Source organism: Danio rerio, chromosome 21 (assembly GCF_052040795.2).
Source record: "Danio rerio strain M-AB ecotype USA chromosome 21, GRCz13ab, whole genome shotgun sequence".
In the NCBI taxonomy this organism is placed as follows: Eukaryota; Metazoa; Chordata; class Actinopteri; order Cypriniformes; family Danionidae; genus Danio; species Danio rerio.
Window position 1 is genome coordinate 34,767,992 of NC_141041.1, and position 22,732 is coordinate 34,790,723.

Sequence of the window (22,732 nt, forward strand, 5' to 3'; positions counted from 1 at the left end):
GCTTATAAACAAGAGTTTGAAATCTCAAACAAGTAATGACCCTAGAACTACTTTAGTTTACATGTCAGGTTTAGTTTAGTAATTTAATCAATGTTAAGGACCCTGCTGTTGACAAGTGCTAATTTGTCTACTTCTATATTTTCAAGCTGATTGCTTATAAAGCTATTCAAGTGTGCTTCAGCAATAATATAAGCCACACACTGATAAATTATGTAACCTTTCCCCCTGCAGTCTTCAGCATCCTTGTTAGCACGCTCACCTCCAATGCTGGATTTGCCAGTCTGAATTCCACTAAGAGAGAGTCAAGTAGAACTGCAGAGTAACCTTGATAGGAAAAAAGTTAAAGATGCTGTATGTATGCTCTTGGCTAATCAAGTGCATACAAATACCAGAATGGTATTCAAATGATAACTAAGTAGCTAAGTTAGCACATGTGTTTATCTAGAAAAACAATGCTACACTCATTCTCCTGTAAAAAAGTGTGTTCTATGTTTAAATGTCTGTTTTTGTTTTGGTCTGTGTAACCCACCCACTTCCAGGTTTACCAATTGGATTTTCAGCACTCCAAATTGCCTTGCTGGAAACACGGTTTATTTAATTTCAGTCATAAAGCTGCCAGACAAAAGGGGTTAGATTCAAAGGTCCGACTTTCTACGCATCGTAAAAAGCTTCGACATCCACTCAAAAAACCTCACAATGAATAATAGTGAACTTGATTACGGTTATAACTCAATTTATGTGTCTGACAAATGCAACCTCCAGCCTCCAAAATGAGACAAAGCACCAGAGTCATAAAAATCTGCACAAGGTGGTTTATAATTTGCAAAAAATACAAAAATTGCAAAGGTGTACATTAGCTTGTTAGTTTATATTGTTTTGCTTGATACTTGATATCCTCTTCAGTTAAGCTGGTTCCTATTAGTGTCATCAATCTGGAAAACTGCATAAGTGTCAAGTCTAAGGGTACATGTGAAAAAAAAAAACGTTTAATTTGGACTGCAATACCTGCTTTGACCAGTAGAGAGCAAACCTACATACATCGTTCTATGCATCATACACACCAGATGCTGATGAAGCATCAAGCATGAGTAGTTTACATGTTAACTCAATGCAAATATTCAAATAGACATCCAGCGGTGTGATTTGCGTGAACGAGACAGCGCGAATGATACGATTCATAATAGCATGATTTATTTGCTCGTGCCATGTCTGGTGTGGACACAGCATAAGGGGTGAATGGAATAAAGACCAGATACTGTGAGTTGTGTGAGTAAAGCTCACTACCCTGATCTTGCAAGGCACACTAGCAACTGCTCTTAGAGGCTAATATATTTGCTATATCTCTCGTCTCCAATGTTAAAATCACTAGTTCAAATCTCAGTAGAACGGGGGTTGTTACATTGGTGCCGTGACAAGCCATTTATTGAGAACTGTGTGAGTGAACTTCACTCTGCTGTTCAAGAGGCATACATTTAAATGCTTTTATTGATTTAATCTGACTAATAATTAAGAGTGTAGTGGTACATGAATTCATCCCAACCCAGGCTCATTCTGAAAACGTAGTCCAGCGGACGTTTCTGGGAGCACGAAATACGTCACGGGAGGTACGTATTTGTGCAGTTTTTGTTTTCGCAAATCCGGGAGAGGCTGCTGTGTGCGCTTTTTTGTATCTCTAACGTTTTACACGAGTGCCGTTCGTGCCCGCGCTGTTCTCGGGTCAACCCACCAGAGGCCGCTGTCTGACTGACCAAATGATTGACCCGCCCGCCCGCTCACTTCCCTAAACCAGAGCAACAATTTAGAAAAGCCGTCTAGAAAAAAAAAGCCTGCGTCTTTTTTTTACCACGTTTTCGGATTTCACCACGTTCTCACACTGTTTTGAACTTGTTTGCTTTATTTTTTAGATTCTGTTTTTGTCCTACCTGATTTCTGGAACCGCTCTTCCCCGGACTTGAACCCAGACGTGTTTGTCAACTCCTCCTTTCTGCATCTGAAGTCCGCCGACGCACACGATGAGCTGACTGGACAAACTGATTGCGGCTGGAAAGCCCTCCACATGGAGGTAAGCGGTCAGCCGGCAAGCGCGAAAGGGAACGGCGTCACACCGCCCCGTAGCGTTCGCTTAAAAAAATGAAATGCAGCCATACGTACCTCCCGGGACGTATTTCGCGGTCTCCAGAAACGTCCACGGGACTACGTTTTCAGAATGAGCTTGGGTTGATTCATCCTGAACCATCACATTGCAATTTCATGCACTCTCATGGCGAATACAGTAAGTCCAGATGTGCAGTCACTGTTAGACAAAAAAGACCACAGCAGTGCAACAACTGAGGAGCCATTTACAAAGAACGCATCTGTGCTGCCATTGCCAACTTGCTACCCTGTAAACAAAGGTGCACAAGTCCTGCCTCCGAATCCTGGAGTTCAAGCCCAGCTTGAAAATTGAAACCCCCACCCACAAACACTGTTGAAAGAAAAAGAAGAAGACAAACACTGCAGCAGATCCCGGATGAATCATGTCGCATAGAAGCTGTGCTCTAAATTGTCAGGGAAAGTTATTCTTGTGCTATGTTGCAGTAATTTTTCTGACGAGCGCTTCAGCAATCTACACGATTACAATGGGGGATTCATCTGAAACGACTATTGATAGATGGGACAGTTCATGGATCAGTTCCTTCCTCCATTTCACAAGTGTAAGTCAGTGTGATTAAAATGGTTGCCTCGATGTTTTATCTAGCTTGCATATTATGTATTTAATTGTGTTTTGTTACTTGTAACCACACCACGTGGCTTGTGTATCTGGTTAATTCACGATTCTCATATTGTGTATAAAACACGTTGAAAACGCGACATGTGCTGCTTTGCTAACGGATTTAAATGTGTTTGAGCTTGCAATCCACTGCCGTTTGTTATTGTTATGGCCACCGTCAACTGTTCCTACACACATGCGATGGTCAAGTTTCAAAATAGTTCAGCTTTTGCCACTGTGTGAATTAATACTCAATGTGTGTCGTTGTTTTCACTTATGGTTAAGTATAAAGCAATATGCTGTTGTTAAACTGCATTACTTTAATGCACTCCTGCATTGGGCTCACACATACACTCTGCACTCTGACTACTTCAACAATGTTGATAAGCCGTGGTGGGCATTTCTCTCTGTCTCGTGCTGAACGCAATCGACCAATCGCAATAGACTGTGTTTTCGGACCAATCAGCGCAGATTAGCCTCATGCTAAGGAGGAGTTTGGGAACAAATTAATTTCTGGACGAATCACATGGGAGTCGTTGGGATAATTAGGTGAAAATAAATGCAAGTGTTTTGTTGTCTTTACATATATATATCAGCCTGTTGTTGGAGACCCTCAAAGCCAAAATATGACCCTTTTTAATGTATAATAGGTTCTCTTTAAATTATTCATGTTGTACCATATGCCCGTACTGAACCGTGACCCCAAAACTGTGACTCCAGTGTACCGTTACACCCTACTAATAATCACACAACTAAAGAATAATATAACTGAAGTTATGAAGTGAGTTTTGAGTACAATGGCCAATCAACTGTGTTTAAGAATATGTTCAAAAGTGCAATTGGTATCAAAGTCTGTACTTTTGACAACCCAACTTACAACACTAAGGGCTAAAACAAAAAGCTAAACAGTCATGTAGGAATTTTAGGGATACATTTTTGATCAATACTTTTCTTGTCTAACAATGGTTTGGCAATATGACAATGAGATTTCTCAGCAGGAGCTGTCATTATGTCGGTTCCTCTTTCTCAGTGATTTTGAATTGTTGCTGTCTTTAGCCCAACTGCCTCCAGCAGATATGAGCGTCAGTCTTAATAGGGCCATGTGAAAGAGGTGTAGAGGGAATACAATTTAACTAGATCACAACCACACAAACACACACACACACACACACACACACACACACACACACACACACACACACACACACACAGAGACACAGACACACACACTGTTTATATGTGCTTGCAAACACATATATACAGGCATAATAAGTACTGGATGAGTGCAGTTGTGTAACTGTTCTATTCCTTATGAAAGGATCTCAATCTTCCAGTTACGCATTTATTTTTCATCAGACGGGCTGTAGGGGATGATGGAGAAATGGACGGACAGAGCGAGGAATAGGAGGAAAGAGCAGTGATGTGGAAAAGGCTTTGTCTGTTGAGGAGCAGTAGTCAAAGGGGAAATAAAGAGTCAAGTGCACTAAAAGTAGGATGAACTTAGGTTGAATACCAGCGGGTCATCAAACGCATTTCGAGTGGAGATGACTAAAACAGGGAGAAATAAAAAATCTATTTGAAAAATCGGTTTCTTTAAAAAAAAAGCTTGCATTTAAGCACAATTAGTTAACATAGAAAAAAGTCTGCAGAACCACCTTTTTCAAACAACCAGCCCCCACCCCCGATAATAATAATAATAATAATAATAATAATAATAATCATAATAAAAACCATGCACATGCATTCCCAACACCCAAACTGAGCTGTTTTTGGCTGGTTGAGCTTTGTTTTAAATGGATGTCAATTAAACCTTTATCTTATATATATCTTATAATGCATTTTAATGAATTACAGAGTGTATCACCTGGATACATTATATATAAGCGCTAGTATGATTATTAGTAAATATTATCTATATTGTCTAACAGATTTATTATAATATTTAATAAAAAACCATCAAAACCATCTAAATAAAGTGTGACCATTTACAATATTATTTAATAAAAAATACAGAATTGTAATGTCATATTTAATAGTAATGTATTTATTCGAGCACAATTCAATATTATATTCATCATTATTATATTTAAATGTTAATTATGATAATGAAAACAATTACATACTATCAAAATGGCTAACAAATAGCATCTATGGCAAAAAAAAAATGTAATGGTGATGATTGTTGTTATACCTAAAATGATATTACAACCAATATCAAATATGATTATTAGTTATTAATATGTACAGTTGAAGTCTGAAATATCTGTTTATTTTTTCCCCAATTTCTGTTTAACGAAGAGCACATTTTTAAGCATAATAGTTTTAATTACTTGTCTCTAATAACTGATTTATTTTATCTTTGCCATGATGACAGTAAGTAATATTTTACTAGATATTTTTCAAGACGCTTCTATACAGCTTAAAGTGACATTTACAGTTTTTCTTGTTTGCTTTGACCTGGTTAAAGAAACTAAGTTCCACTTCATTTTTATTATCACTATCCCAGAAGAGCAGAAGACCGGTATTGCAAATGTGTAAACTCTTTCTCATTGGGTTGACACATTTTCCCCACCATTTTTCAAAACAGTTAACACGGATGTCATTCAAGCAGTCCAAACTTCATTGTTTTAGTTATGGTAACCAAACTGAAACCATCCATTCCTAACCATTAGAAACCACCAAGATCAGTATGAATTCAATGAAGCACCGGTTTGACACTACTTCACACAAATCTTCACTTAGCAATCAGTCTGCAAACATTAAAATGGTAGAAGGTCTGTGTTGTTCTGTGCCAGCATGGATGGAGGAGGTCAATAGTGGCTATTTCCTATACTCCCAATATATTTGACTGTATATTGGTTTACATGTGTTTTCTCTAATATTTACAATATTTTATTAGTTTTTTTCTTTTTTCTGCTTCTTTCTGCTACTTTTTTTCTTTTTTAAAATTTTCTTTTTCTTTTTTTTTTTTTTTTACGGTATTTTAGTTTTCAGCCACAGTTTGAAAAATGTCATGAACTCAATATAAGTTTAATCAAAGCATTTCTTATTCTTGATCCAATTCTTTGCAAAAAGGCCAATTTGACAGCCCAAATAGAATTCACATTGAGATGTGAGCAGAGTCACTCGCCATTTTCAAGAAACGACTAAAAACTCAACTATTTAGTCTCCACTTCACTTCCTAATCTGCAATTGCCTCTTTGAATATCACACTAACTGTACAAAAAAAAAAAAAAAAAACTACTAACACTTCCCTTCTTAGACTTTACAGACCTGAAACTTGCCTTTAGTACTTATTCATTGTTGCTCTTAGTTGTGTAAATTGCTTCCTTGTCCTCATTTGTAAGTCGCTTTGGATAAAAGCGTCTGCTAAATGACTAAATGTAAATGTAAATGTAGATCTGTATTTTGTTTTTTGTTGTCCATTGTCTAATGAATAATTGAAAGAGCTCATATACTTGTTTGCAAGTTGTGTTGTTTGAAGGTAAGACTAGCTTTTGTTGCATATTTTTAATGTTTTGACACGGTATGTGCATTTTGCAAGCATAATGTTTCATTTTGACCATGAGTGCCGCTGTTTAGGCCTGTGTGTTAACTGTTTTGAAAATGTGGACTTTCAGTTGACGGCTGCATCAAAGCAAACAAGAAAAACTGTAAAGGCTTAACTAGGTTAATTAGGCTAACTAGGCAGGCTAGGGTAATTAGACAAGTTATTGTATAACAATGGTTTGTTCTGTAGACTATCGAAAAATATATAGCTAAAAGGGGCTAATAATTTTGACCTTAAAATGTTTTTTTTTTTTTTAAACAAAAACTGCTTTTATTCTAGCCAAAATAAAACAAATAAGACTTTCACCAGAAGAAAAAAATATGATCAGACATACTGTGAAAATTTCCTTGCTCTGTTAAACACCATTTAGGAAATATTTTAAAAAGAAAAAAAAAAAATCGAAGGGGGCTAATAATTCTGACAATACAGTTTTTCTCAGTCGCTTTGGTGCGTTTCTCACAACACTAGTGCATTTCTGCACAACAGTTAATGCTCGTCTCAAAACAATTAGTAAAAACTGCAAAACCTGGATGATAACCTGCAAAAGCGCGGCACATGCTCAAAATGAATAGTTCATTCCTCAAAAGCAAGTATTCATGTCAATGAAAGTGTCAGTATCATCAAGATGAAAAGTTCTGACACCGTTGTTCATGAACAAGATAGTCAAATGGCTTTGTCATGTTTTCATTATGACAGATACTCAGTATGTTTTTTCAATGCAAAAAAGTCTGATTTTGGTGACACATCCAGAAAATGCTCAGGACAGCACTATATACGGTAACACTTTACAATTAGGTTCATTAGTTAATGCATTTGCTAACATGAACTAATCATGAACAACATTTGCACAGCATTTATTAATCATGATTGAACATTTACTAATGCATTATTAACATTCAAGTCCATGCTTGTTAACATTAGTTAATGCACCATGAGTTAACATGAACTAACAATGAACTACTGTATTCTCATAACTAACGTTTATTACAGTTTTTATCAGTCGCTTTGGTGCGTTTCTCACAACACTACTGCATTTCTCAAAACAGTTAGTACAAACTGCAAAACCTAGATGATAACCTGCAAAAGCGTGTCACTTGCTCAAAATGGATAGTTCATTCCTCAAAAGCAAGTATTGATGTCAATGAAAGTGTCAGTATCATCAAAATAAAAAGTCCTGACACCATTGTTTATGAACAAGATAGTCAACTGGCTTTGCCACGTTTTCATTATGACAGTTTACTCTGTACAATTTTTCCAATGCAAAAAAGATTTTGGTGACACTTCCTGAAAATGCTCAAGACAGCGCTATATACCATTTGCACAGCCATTTGAGAACTACAGTAAAGTTAGACATCACTGCATTTAGTGAGGTATCTGGGTACAACACACTGAATCTGTATGTTTCACATTTTTACTGCATTTGCTCTTTACAATTCTAATTAGTTCACAGCATTGTGCAAAAGAATAAATAAACCCTTATTTACAACAAACATAAACTTTCTTTGGGTAGAGCTGTGCACAACTGTAAACAATACTGCAGAACATATTTGAACTGAACCTACAACATACACAGGTCTGTAAATCATTCATTATATTGTTAATTTTTTAAGGCATTTTCAGGAAAATAAAGATTTACATTTTTTTATAAAATTTGCTAGACAGATTTTGACAAATAGTTCAACATTTTTGTATGTAATGACTCAAGTAATAAAATGAGGACTATTAGTTTTCTATGGAATGACTATTCAGCATTCACAAGTTTAGTTAATTTTGACTGACATGCATAAGTAAATGATAATGTTATAAAACAGCAGAGAGTTGTATAAAAGCAATTGATGCATGTCCAAAAGCATCTGCAGTGTGTTGGAAGGAATGAGAAACTGCTACTAAGATGTGCACAAATAACTAATTGTTTTGAGAAATGCAATAACTGTTGTGCAAATGTAAATAGTGTTGTGAGAAATGCACCAAAGTGACTGAGAAAAACTGTAACATGAATAAATACTGTAGTAAATGTATTGTTCATTGTTTGTTCATGTTAGTAAATACATTACATAACATTAACTAATAAACCTTATTGTAAAGTGTGACCCTATATACTATTTGCACAGCCTTTTGAGTATCTATATTGTCTAATATATTTATAAGGTAACACGTTATTTTGATGGTCCATTTGAGTATTAGACTGTCTGCTTTATATCTGTTGATACTGCTCCTTTAACTGCTCCTGTTGATACTGCTCCTTTAACTGACTAAAAGAAACTTTGCAAGTTCAAATCACACCAACCCTAACCCTAACCCCAATTTAACAGTCTATTTATAATCTAATGAGAATTAGTTGGCATGTAGATGCAATGTAACTTAAATTCAACAAACGGACCATCAAAATAAAGTGTGACTAATATTATTTAATAAAAAATACAGAATTGTAATGTCTTATTTAACAAATGTATTTATTCTAGCACAATTCAATATCATATTTATCATAATTTTATTTAAAATGATAATTATTATAATAAAAACAAATAAATACTATCAAAATGGCTAACAAATAGAATTTATGGCAAAAAAAAGATTTTTGTTATACCTAAAATGATATTACAGTCAACATCAAATATCTATATTGTCTAATAGATTTATTATAATATATTTAAAGATTACAGCATTGTAATGTCATATTTATTAGTGATTTAATTATTCTAGTAACAACTGAATATTATAGTCACCATTCGTTTATTTAAAATAATAATAATAAAAACAAATAAGTACTATCAAAATATGGCAAAAAAATTTATGATGATGATTGTCATACTTAAAATGATATTACATCTAATTATATAAAAAATAACTTACTATTATAATAATACTAACAGCAGTAATGATAATCCAACATACTAATATATTACTAATAACAAATTACTTAAAAAATAGCAAATACATTTAAAAATACTTTAGTAAAAACTGTATTTGCAAATGCACGCTATTAAACCAAGCAATTAAGAATCTTCTGCCCCTCAGAAGTGCTCCCCAGCTTAAATCCAGAAAAATGAGCTACATTCTCTCTTCCTCTCGGCTATATGTTGAGGAAGCTGTTCCCGGGTTAAGATTTGCCGAGCAGCGAGAACCAGAGCGTGTGACAAGCTTTAGCGGTGAGAAACGGATTATACTTTCATCACTGGAAAAAAAACGGAGCTGAATGACACCCGAAGAAACATCAGCAGCTCCGAGCCATTTACTCGAACTGTCAGGATGTGCTTTCAGCTTACGTAATATTCCATAATCCCTCAAAAATGACTTTACAACCTCCCCGGGTGCGAAACCACACCATATTAACACCAACAGTGCTTTACAAACATAGCGTGAATAGACCACAAGAAATATAGTTTGCTTCTACATGGAAATATGTTATATTTATCCAATAAGTGCCAGAAAGACTTTTCATGCTGCTAAACTAACAAGAAACACTAAATTTTTTTTTCAATTTCTTAATGTAAAAACTTGAAAAAAAACTAGTAATTTGACTTATAGAGCAATTTATTCTAAAATTGTTATTTAATTGATACCTTGAAGCACCAAAATAAAAAAATATAGACATTATAAATGGCTCATTATTTCTGTGTATGGTTAAGTTAACACATTTTTTTACTGTGTAATTAACTACGTATTGTTGATATTTTCATTAGTTGTAATTTCCTGATATTTGTTTTTATTTCGCAAAAAAATAAACAGTATATTGATCCACCTCGATTTTGTGTCTAAGATTCTGTGATTCTTATTATTGAACTGATCAATTTTCGCTTTCATAAAAAACATTTAATAGTAGTTAATGTCCTGATGCTTATTATTGAAAACAGGGGAGCAATGCTTTTTTTACCCCAGTAAAAGGTCAAAAATATGAACACATTGTCGCTGTACGTTCTTAGTTGATTTAAGTTTTTATAAAATGTTATTAAGGTATGCAAAAGAGTTATCATTTTTTAACTATGTATAATGTAAATATGTAAATGTGTGTTCAATTTGCTTGCGTTTCATAATATCTCTTTTTATCCATAATTCAGAAAAAAAAAAACTGAAAAAAGGAGAACATTTTGTATAATAAACTGTTTTACATAGATCAGGTTTATGTATGAACATATCCACCCATAGAAACCTTCAGAACATAGATATGAACAAAACTATAAAGCTTGGTGTATGTAAAATATATTAATTAAAGGCAAAAAGCCCCCCAAAAGTTGCATGAAGAATGTCAAAGCACAAAGACTGTAAATGACAATCAGAATTCTCTGACATTTTTAAGGTAAAAAGTCTCCAATTCTCCAATAATCTCCAGAAAACCAACAAGTCCACTATTAAGGGTTGAATGCTACAAAGGTACAAAGCAGGTATTCATCTATTTTAATTACACAAACCAATAAAGTGTGACAAAATTAGACAAAAATTTCTATTAGACTGAAAAGATCATGAAAAACCAAAAAGGCCAAAATCTCAAAAATGAGAGGTGCATGAACATTTTCACCAAAAACAAAAATTGTAAATGACAATCAAAGGTCTCTGAGGCTCTTTGAAGTTGTTTATTTATTTATTTTTTTTGCCATGTATTTAAATACACACATTTTCCATTTTTATTAGTAATTCATTATTCATTATAATTATTTTTTTCATTAGTAATTTCCTGATATATATATATATATATATATATATATATATATATATATATATATATATATATATATATATATATATATATATATATATATATATCCTTTTTTTTTAATTGAATTAAAAAATTTGCATAAGGATTTGTCATCACAACACAAAGACCGTAAATGACAATTAAAAGTCTATGAGACATTTTATAAGGTAAACAGTCTCCAATAATCTCCAGAAAACCCATTATAAAGTCCACTATTAAGGGTTGAATGTTGCACAGGTACAAAGCAGGTAGGCAGTATTTATTATAATTACACAAACTGATAAAGTGTGACAAAGAAACACCTAAAAGTATATTTTTCCTGATGTTTTTCTTTCTATTAAAGTAAAAAATCAGTTGATGAACAGTCAAAAAGCCCAGAAATCTCGAAATTGAGAGGTGCATGAAAGATTTCACCACCAACAAAAATTGTAAATGACAATCTAAAGTCTCTGAGGCTCTTTGAAGTTAAAGAGTCTGCAATTGCCAAATAATCTTCAAAACGAGAAGCACAAGATGACCACCGATTGCACAAGTGCACTATTAAAGCTGGGATGCTCCACAAATATAAAACCTTTTGAGAGAATTATTTATAATTCAGTCAAGAAGAAAAAATATATTTTAAGAAAACAGCCTCAAATTTATTTATTAGGCTATAATTAATAATCTACAGACACAAACCGATAAAGTGCGACAAACAAAACACTTAAGAGTGAATATTAAATGTTTTTTTTTTTGTCTACACTGAAAAGTCACTTTATAAAAAGCCAAAAAAAAAAAAAAAACTGATAGGTGCATAAATAAACAGAGCATTTCTCTTTAACGGCATGAATCACAAAGTAAAGATTATAAATCAAAATGGAGCTGAACTCACCAGAGTCTCCGAGGCATTTTGAAGTTAAAGAGTCTCCAATTCTCGAATATTTTCTAGAACGAGAAGCACACGACGGCCACCGATTGCACAAGTGCACTATTAAAGCTGGGATGCTCTACAAGTATAAAGCCTTACACTTTTACATGAGAGGGATGGAGAGAGAAAGAGAGAGATGGAGAAGGGGAGGGCGATGAAATCCTCCCAGACGCCCTATAGCCCTGTCTGCTTTGTTCACTCGTTTTGATTATGCACCACACATGCACACTCACGCACACACACTTGTATAGCTATCTTTATGGAGAATTCCCATTGATGTAATGATTATTTAACTATGCAAATTGTGTATTCTGTCCCATTACACCTAAATGTTCCCCTCATAGGGAACAATCTGCATTTTTACATTTTCGAAATACTTCTTTCTCTTTGATTTATTGGCCATTTTCCTAATGAGGACCAAATATCTACATTTAATGCTATTCCTATTCTTGTGGGGACATTTGGTCCCCACAATGTGATGAACAAAAGGTACAACACACACACACAAATATACTTTTATGGTTTACAAAGATGTAATGTATTGTAAAAGCTGCTTATTACATAAACTGTGGGAAACCTGTGGCCAGTTTTGAATGATAAAATACACTGTTAACTATGATTTAAGCAGTTATATGAGGACACAAGGCATGACCTCATAAACCACCTTAATACAGTACAACCAGGTCAAACTCATGCAATTATACAATTTTGTGTCCTCGCAAACCACAGAAACAAGTACAAACACACACATACAAACGAACATTGAGTTTTCATGTTTTACGGAAACTTCTTTCAGTGGTTTTATTTTTTAAAGATACAAGTCTGTATAATCTTTCCTTAAATCCCAACCCTCACAAAAAAAATGTAAAAAATTGTAAAAATCAGCAGTTTAACAATATTCAAAATACCTAATTCTCTATGATTTATAAACTGTTTTCCTAAAAAAAAAGTCTCCATCTAAAGATACTAGTTTTGCTAAAATTGTAGGGACAAATGATAGTATTGTATAAATGTTTAACAAGAACTATCCACAGGCATAATGTATTGCAAAAGCTGCTTATTATATGGCCTTACCAAGAACCTGTGGCCAATTTTGAATGATAAAATACACCATTAACTATGATTTAAGCATTTTGAATAATGGGGACACAAGGCATGAATTATTCTGTGTGATTTATAAACTGTTTTTCTAAAACAAAAGATCCCACAAGGTCAAAAGATACTGGTTTTGCTAAACTTGTGGGGCTGAAAGATAGTATTGTATATATGGTTTACAAGGACTTTCCATAGGCATAATGTATTGTAGAAGCCACTTATTATATGGCCTTACCAGGAAACCTGTGGCCAATTTTGAGTGATAAAATACGCCGTTAACTATGTTTTAAGCATTTTGAATTTATAGGACACAAGGCATGACCTCATAAACCACCTTAATATAGTACAACTAGGTCATACCCATGCAATTATACAATTTTGTGTTCTCGCAAACCACAGACACAAGTACAAACATACACACATTGAGTTTTCATGTTTTATTGAAACTTTACATTGTAAAGATACAAGTTTGTATATTCTGTCCATGAATCCCAACCCTCACCAAAAAATAAATAAATAAATAAATCAGCAGTTTAACAATTTTAAAATACTTAATTCTCTATGATTTATAAACTGTTTTCCTAAAAAGAGTCCCCAAAAGGTCAAAAGATACTGGTTTTGCTAAACATGTGGGGACCAAGGATAGTATCGTGTACATGGTTTACAAGGACCTTCCATAGGCATAATGTCTTGCAAAAGCTACTTATTATATGGCCTTACCAGGAAACCTGTAGCCAATTTTGAATGATAAAATACGCCGTTAACTATGATTTAAGCATTTTGAATTATGAGGACACAAGGCATAAATCCTTCTGTTTGATTTATAAACTGTTTTTCTAAAACAAAAGCCCCCACAAGGTAAAAAGATGCTGGTTTTGCTAAACTTGTGGGGACCAAGGATAGTATTGTATATATGGTTTACAAGGACTTTCCATAGGCATAACATATTGTAAAAGCTGCTTATTATATGACCCTACTAGGCAACCTGTGGTCAATCTTAAATTATAAAATATCTTGTTAACTATGATTTAAGCATTGTGAATTATAAGGACACAAGGCATAAATCATTCTGTATGATTTATAAACAGTTTTTCTAAAATAAAAGTCCCCGCAAGGTCAAAAGATACTGTTTTTTTCTAAACTTGTGGGGAGCAGGAGCAACACACACACACAGAGATATGTCAGCAGGTTTAGAGAAGCTGGCAATAAATGGACTGATGTAAACCACTGTGAGCTTCTGAATAATACATGTGGCATCAAAGGTTGAATATTTAACATGTTTGAATATTTAATATATGACTTGGGACAATAAATCATACGCAAATTTAACATCGAGGCATGCAGACATAATAATACAAAATGTATTAAAGAGGGTATCTGACACACACGCACACACGTCAGTTGCTTTCGGATGTACTTCATGTGTCAAATACAGTTATGTGTGATTGTGTTAATGCAATGTGAATGACAGACTTGTCAATGTCAGGTTCAAAAACAACTGAGGCGAAAACATTTTTACACTCAAGAAAATAGGTTTAACTTTTCATCGACTGCGATTGTGTTAGAGAGCTGTAAAAGGCAAATGCCAGATCCGTTTGCAGTGAAGCATTTATTAAATAATAATCCAAAGCAAAGCAACCCCATTCATGCTCAAAAACAAACAGAGACTGAGGGCGTACTCACACTATGTACACACTATGTACAGAAAATGTATATATATATCCTTGCTTGTCTCCAAATTATGTAATTTTAGTTACGTTTTTAGGTAATATTTTTGCAAATTTTCAGATTAAACTTCCACTCGAATCAATTCCTTTAATATGCAATGAGAAATTACAGCAATGAGAATTTACAGTTTTTCCCAGTCTTTTTGGTGCATTTTTCACAACACTATTTACATTTGCACAACAGTTAATGTATTCTCAAAATAATTAGTACAAACAGCAAAACCTAGTTAATAACCTGCAAAAGCGTGTCACTTGCTCAAAATGAATAGCTCATTCCTCAAAAGCAAGTACTGATGTCAATGTAAGAGTCAGTATCATCAAGATGAAAAGTCCTGACACCACTGTTTATGAACAAGATAGTCAACTGGCTTTGTCATGTTTTCATTATGACAGTTTACTCTATTTGCACAGCCATTTGAAAACTACAGTAAAGTTAGACATCACTGCATTTAGTGAGGTATCTGGGTACAAGACACTGAATATGTATGTTTCACATTTTTACTGCATTTGCTCTTTACAATTCTAACTATCTGACTATTCAGCATTAAGAAGTTTAGTTCATTTTCACTGACATGACATAACCAACTGATAATGTTAGAAAACAGCAGAGAGTTGTATGAAAGCCATTGATGCATGCGACAAAGAAAAACTGTAATAAAGGGACTAAGCCGAAAAGAAAATGAATGAATGAATGAAAGATTAGTAAAATAATATTTAAAATGATAAATATGTCCTTTTTAGTTTTTGTATTTCCATTTTTCTTAATAATAACAAAATATATTTAAAAAAAAAAAGCTTTAATAAAATTGCACCTTGAAAAGCATGCCTTCAGATCCAAAACACTGCATGACTGGCAGACATGTCAACACAGGTTCAAAAATACATCATCTTTCCTTGAAGACTGGCTTAAGGCCGTAACACCATCACTCTAATTATATTGACACCACATGCGACCTTCACATTCTGCCCTGCCTGTTATGGTTTACTCTAAGTCACTGCAAACAGGCTTGTGAATAATTTCTTACTAACATGACACAACAGCAAAGAAGCAAAACTCCCATGTACTGCAGGTCTGTTTACTTACGGCTGGACTGTTTTGTGATGGTTATTCATGCAGGAAAAAACACATACTAGTTCTCCTGCTAGCTTATCATGACACTCGGACGCATGTTAACACAAACAAGCCAGTGCATGTGGTCTGTGTTGCATAAGCCCAAACCTCCCAGTCTTGCCAAGTTTGATGTGTGAAACGTGTGTGTGTTTGTGTGGGTGGGTGTTTTAGTGACACATCAGGACACAATGTATAAATGTACAAGTATAATGGCATAGATTTGACATAGAGATGGTGAATTATGGGGATGTTATGAGAACGTCCCCATTATTTTTTTTTTAAAGTGTGTTTTTTTGGTAAATAAAACTGCAGTTTCCTGTAAGGGGTATCGCATTGAGTTAGGTGCTGAGGTAATAGAAAATACAGTTTGTACACTATAAAAAAAAATAATACTTAAGGAATGTACCCCACTATTCACATAAAAAAGTGTGTGTGTGTGTGTGTGTGTGTGTGTGTGTGTGTGTGTGTGTGTGTGTGTGTGTGTGTGTGTGTGTGTGTGTGTGTGTGTGTGTGTGTGTGTGTGTGTGTGTGTGTGTGTTCATCCACACCCTTGAAAGCAGGACTGAACAGTGGGTGACTGGTTGGATGAGGAGATCCCACCTGTTTCTTTTCCACCTGTTTACTAGCATCATCCATCAAATTAGACTGTAAACAAGTCCAAACTACAGCTTCATATGTTAGTAATATAAGAAGATAAATGTCTCTTATTGAAATATGTAGTAGAAAGGCTACATGTAGTATGAAAGATTACCTTTTTTAATCCACATTTATTTTGGACTGTGAAATCACCATTATTTTATGTGTGCATCGTTTGATGTCAGACGGTTGCCTCTGGTGAGTTACTGGCACTGCCTCTTGCTGTTTTTACAAAATACTGATACATTATCACATTGGCAGTATAAGTCTTCACTTTTGTTGATTTTCCTAAAAAAGAGTGTAAAACACCCAAAGTAAAGACTGTGCTTAAGGCCTGTTCACAACAAGCACAATAATTATAAAGATAATTCCAAAGATACAGTTGTAAAACGTCTTCAAATGTAAAACAACAGCAGACCACAGCTAAAAGGGATAAAACTATATCATAGATACATAAAAAATAATCAGAATCCATTGAAAAAATAAAATTCACAGTATAGAGAAGCTCTACTTGATGCTAAGCATTCTTTTCAAACATTATTTAAAGATAATCTTGAAAAAAAAATTGCTAATGAACAATATATTGCTATATATCCCAAATTAATGTATGAATATTTTCTTCACCTTAGTCTCCATTTCAGAGGTCACCACAGCGTAATGAACCGCCAACTATTCCAGCATATGTTATACGCAGAGGATGCCCTCCCAGCTGCAACCCAGTAAAGAGAAACACCCATATACTCTCGTATTTACACACGCACTCATACACTACGGCCAATTTAGTTATACTGCTCACAAATTGGGCGAAGCAGTGGCGCAGTAGGTAGTGCTGTCGCCTCACACCAAGAAGGTCGCTGGGTCGCTGGTTCGAGCCTCGGCTTAGTTGGCGTTTCTGTGTGGAGTTTGCATGTTCTCCCTGTGTTCGCGTAGGTTTCCTCCGGGTTGTCCGGTTTCCCCCACAGTCCAAAGACATGCGGTACAGTTGAATTGGGTAGGCTAAATTGTCCGTAGTGTATGAGTGTGTGAATCATAGACTGTAAAATATATGGGCGTAGTATCTGTGACGTCACCCATAGGTTTCTAAAGAGTGCAAAAGAAGCCACAAGTAGGCGCAGCCAACCGTCGCCATTTTGTACGCACCCACGGCGGGATACCAAACAAGGGCAAAGAGGCGGAGACTGAGCTGAGCTACAGACACCTGCTGGCATTTAGTTTGGATCTGGTTCAGATACACTTTACTATGGATGAACGCTTAATACTTTATCACCTGTGACTCGTTTGTATTCTGAGCACTTGTGCTTGGTTGTATACTATATCAATAAAGTGTTTAGACTTTTAAAAACACTGCTGTAATACATTGAGCCACTAAACATTGTTCTTATGACGTTTTTCAACAGGAGGAAAACGCGAATTACTTCCAAACACTTCAGATATAGTCTGTGTTAGTAAATGTAAGACTATTGATGAAATCCAGCATAACACTGTATGACAACGCTTCATATGACTGTTCTAGAGCCTACAGCTAATCAATCTAACAGATTCTGAAGTGCATTACAGCTCTAAATATAAATATAAACGATAAATGATCTTAAATAAAACAAATACATGAATAGAGATGGTATATAAGTATATAACTTTACTCACATGGGAAACGGAGACCACGTGAACGGTTTATGAGCACAATTAAGTTCACTCAGCATGCCATGCCATCTAACAATTGTAGGAAACAAGTCCAAAAGGCAGTTGACTGTGTAAAGCCACATAAAACAACACAGAAATACGATAAATATGCCGAGTTCAGTGGCTAATCTGCAGGATTCAGCTGAGGTGATGTGACGGCGACCAACGAGACCTAGCTGTCAATCAAGTGGCCACTCCCTTAATTTTGCAAACTTAATATAACTAAATATAAAGAAAACGGATGAGTTATAAAAAAATTCACCCCCCTCACAGTTGTCATGAAGGGTAATATTAGCTGTATTGACCAAAATCTTTTATTGTACCAGGCTGTAAACACCTTTTTTTCTGCTGTAAAGTTTCCCATTCTAACAGTGGGCTCAATTGAAATTTGCTCTGTTTTGGAGCCAGGATCGGCCAGGACTAGCGGAATTTCGGATGAATTGCAGTTTTAGTTACTTTCGTATTGGCTTCCTGAGGGAGAGCGGGAGGTTGCTGCTTGGTGTGAATGTGTGTTTTGATGTTTCCCAGCAGGGCCGGAGTGGGACTCATTTTCAGCCCTGGAGTTTCAAGCCAGACCGGCCCACCTCAGTTCACGACTGATTCCAATTCAGTTACTAATGGCACTATCACGTCTTTTTCAAGAAAACTGCTGCTTTAGAAATTCAAATGTTCAACAGCCCTAACAGTATTTTATGTCTTAACAATAAAATCGAAAAAAAAAAAAAAAAGATTTTTCATGGGAGATTCGAACACTGGTCTTTACCATTGCAATGCAATGTGCTTACCACTAGACCACATTGGCGCTATTACAGTGAGAGAAAAAAATAACTAATGACTTGCGACCCTTAAGACACAGCACTACTTTCTTTTGATGGCTCAATCTTTTTCTCCTATTTTTAGATTTCTGATCAAGTTATGTCAGATTTATTAATGTAGTGAATCATTTGATTTTCATTGAGCAGGTGTTTTATTCATTTTATTCGAATTCTTATATTCACTAAGGTGCCGCTGTTTGGGGCGATAGTTGCATTACATCATCATCATTAACGTTAGTTAACCTGCAGGCTGCATTTTTCTCACGGGGCTGCGAGAAAATAAATAAAAAGAGCGGCACTACGGTAAAATAATGATTAAAAAGAGTAAAGCTATGGTCAAAAAAATAAATAGAAGAAAAAAGTGTGACTGCTGAGAGTGCAAGCAGCTAGGGACACCGGCCCTCGCGGCCAAAAAACAGACCGGCCCACCGGGAATTCTCCCGGTCCTCCCGATTAGCCAATCCGGGCCTGTTTCCCAGAGATGGGTTGCGGCTGGAAGGGCATCCGCTGAGTAAAAAAAACTTGCTGGATAAGTTGTCGGTTGATTCTGCTGTGGCGACCCCAGATTAATAAAGGGACTAAGCCGACAAGAAAATTAATGAATGAATACTCACAAATTGAAACTAAAAGTACCTCAGATACCCCAGATGAGGAAAACAATTTGTGCTTTTTTTCCTAGCAATCACTAACCGAGCTGAATTCACTGGTTAAAAGCATAATCTAAAAATAAACAGATCGTTATCATTCATCAGTGTGTGAACGCAAATATATGTATTATTCATTGTTGCTCTTATAGTTGTGTAAATTGCTTCCTTGTCCTCATTTGTAAGTTTTGGATAAAAACGTCTGCTAAATGACTAAATGTAAATGTATTGTTATATTTATAGTTATGGTGCTTAGTGTGAACAAGTCTAATAAAATGGCAGACGTGACATGTTTGACGCTACACATACATACGCTTATCAACATCTGTCCGTATATCTGCATTAATAGTTGGAGAAAACTTTACGCTTACTGACCTCAGTGAAACCAACGAATCACCATGTCTCTTTACAAATAATCCTCAAATTTCTCCTTAAGTGACTGCAGTGTCATGACAAGCAACTGCATCGCCACCTGCATTGATGCTACCTTTAAGTATCTGTGATTTACTAAAAGCCTCAAAGCCTTCAGGGCTAAAGTTAAAAGAACAAAGGCATGGGTCTTTAGGAAAAATAATTCTTATCCACGGGCATCTAAAAATAGCAACAGGTAGAGCCAGTAGTTCACAAAGTGCAACTATTTGACGTCAACCAAGGCATACCTAAAAAAAGGCATGCAGCCCTTACCAGGCCCGGATTGGCTAATCGGGAGGCCCGGGAGAATTCCCGGTGGGCCGGTCCGTTTTTTGGCCGCGAGGGCCGGTGTCCCAAGCTGCAGAATCTGTTGCTCTCAGCAGTCACACTTTTCAAATTTATTTATTTACTTGACCACAGCCTTTTTATTCATTATTTTACCGCAACTCTTCTCTTTTCATCTATTTTAATGATTATAAAACTCAGTTGTGTCTCCGTTCTGAATGCAGCTATTGTGGTCCAGCGGTTAGCACATTAGAAAAAGGCGCTGCGGACCCGGGTTCGATTCTCGTTAGAGTAACTTATTGTTTTAATTTTTATTGTTAAGACATATAATTCTGTTAGGGTTGTTGAACATTTGAAGTTCTAAAGCAGCTGTTTTCTCAAAAAAAAAGACGTGATAGTGTCATTAGAAACTGATTTGGAAATGACCTTATTTTAATATAGTCAGTCGTGAACTGAGGTGGGCCGGTCTGAGGCTTGAAACTCCAGGGCTGAAAAGGAGTCCCACTCCGGCCCTGGCCCTTACTCAGTTCAAAATAAATGTGTTTTTTATTTATTTAAATCCTTCAGTGGTTTCCTATTTTAGCAAGATGTACCATTCACTTTATAAATAAAGCTGACATGAAGTTAAAATTTCCTCTTATATTTATATGTATATAGTAGTGCTTGCTATAAACAATGTATCTGTGCACTTCATTATTTTGTAAAAATTTATTTGCCCTTATAATCTTTAATCAAATAACATAACCTTCGCTCTCCCATTGAAATGACTTTACTTCACTTCTAGTTTTATTGAATGCCCTTATGGCGGGGCTATCAGTGTGGGTCTCATTTCTGGCTCTGCATTCGTATGAGCCAGTGGTTCGCACAAGTATGATAAGATAACATCTGTAAAATCTGTGCATCTGACAACATTCTGCACCCAAACAATCTTTCAAATTGTGAACAACTTGCTGCAAAGCCTCACAACACAAACACAAACTGAAAAACAGACTGCAAATGCTACAAAACAAAAATGTGCTGCAAATCCTCACTTTAAAAGAAAGAATTGATTGAAGTTAATATTTGTATTACACTATTAACAATTTTTGTAAATTACAGTATTTAACTGTAATATGTACTTTCTTTTACTGTAGGACAGCAGTGCTTCCCACAGGTTTGAAATTTACTTGGGGTGGTAGCTGGATTAAAACACACCTTTTACCCATGGCACATGGTTACTCAAAAGTGACAAAAAAGTGATTTTAGCAATATTTTTATTTATTATACACTGTTTCCTTTCAATGGGTGGAAGTTTTTTTTTTAACTGTTGAAATAAAAAAAGAAACCCACAATTTGTTTTACCTATATTCTATTCAGGAGCAATGTGCACCAACTGACAAGTCAAATCTGCTGCTGACATTTTTACAGTATTGCCAATGCCAAAGCATCTTAAAAATGCGTAAAATATGTATTATATAAACATCATCTAATTAAAAATATACAGCAAATTAGAAATGAATGACACAAAAAATATATAAATATCTATAGAATAAAAATCTCTAAAAAGTATAATAATTACAAGAATGAAAAGTGTAGATTATTTAAATAATGCACTAATAAAACCATTTCTAATGGTGTACATATATTTTGCAGCCCATTAAGATGTAATTTCACATTCACACTGAAAGCTGCAAGAGCGTCAAAGTAGCAGGATGTCATTCACATTAGAGGGTGTCGAAGAGAGTTGAAATTGAGTCAACTTTATGGTAATGAGATATGACGTTCAGAGGCAAGCAATCAGAATGTAGAAGTCCACCGCTTGAGAGGAGTTTAGAGAACACAGACCCGTGAACTTTGGTTCTGACCACAGTTGTTCCCAAGGGTTTAATTATTGCGGTCGCCGGATTTCCAATATTTACAATGTTTTCTAACAGGAACATGCAATAAATAAGTTACTGGCGAATTACTGATGTGCAGTAATGTTTTATATATATATAGGTGAAATGAAGGTTAACTGCAGGAATGTAACTGATATGCTGCAACGGCCCCTTTAAATACGAGATCAATGTAGCGAATTTTGATGATCTCGATGCCGAGCTGAAGGCAGACAGCATTGTCGCCAGGGCGGCCAGAGTGACCTTGGACGCTCTCACCGCTTTCGGTGTGAACGCACAGTAAGTCTTCTCTGAGTAAATAGAAAGTTTTATATCAAAGAAAAAGTTTATAGAGTTGTTTAGATCAAAGTATTAATTATATAAGGTTTCTGTTTTGCAGCTGTGCACGCGCTGTCAGCTGTTAAGCCAATCGAAAGGAAATCAGGTTTAACATAAAAAATGATGACAGCTTAGAAAGCGAAACCAAAAAATGAATCCCAGACATTTTAGAAGATTTAGAAACCCCAGACGGATGCATTTTTAAGTCCCAAAAAGCCGTGTTTCTGTGGGTCTCTG

At 35.2% G+C, this 22,732-nt stretch overlaps 1 protein-coding gene and 1 long non-coding RNA gene across 3 annotated transcripts in view; one reads left to right on the forward strand and one right to left on the reverse strand.

Moving 5' to 3' along the window:
- Nucleotides 1-22,732, reverse strand: part of rap1gap2b (RAP1 GTPase activating protein 2b) — a gene marked incomplete at its 5' end in the record, with an annotated part of 125,081 nt that overhangs the window by 79,646 nt on the left and 22,703 nt on the right.
- Nucleotides 11,072-15,534, forward strand: LOC147838892 (uncharacterized). Of its 2 annotated transcripts, XR_015520462.1 has the most exons (4): nucleotides 11,072-11,279; nucleotides 11,358-12,609; nucleotides 13,233-13,595; nucleotides 13,853-13,900. It is a non-coding gene; the product is annotated as an uncharacterized LOC147838892 (long non-coding RNA). The 2 variants fall into 2 exon arrangements; XR_015520463.1 differs by lacking the exons at nucleotides 13,233-13,595; nucleotides 13,853-13,900 and adding an exon at nucleotides 14,147-15,534 and having other exon boundaries at nucleotides 11,358-12,350.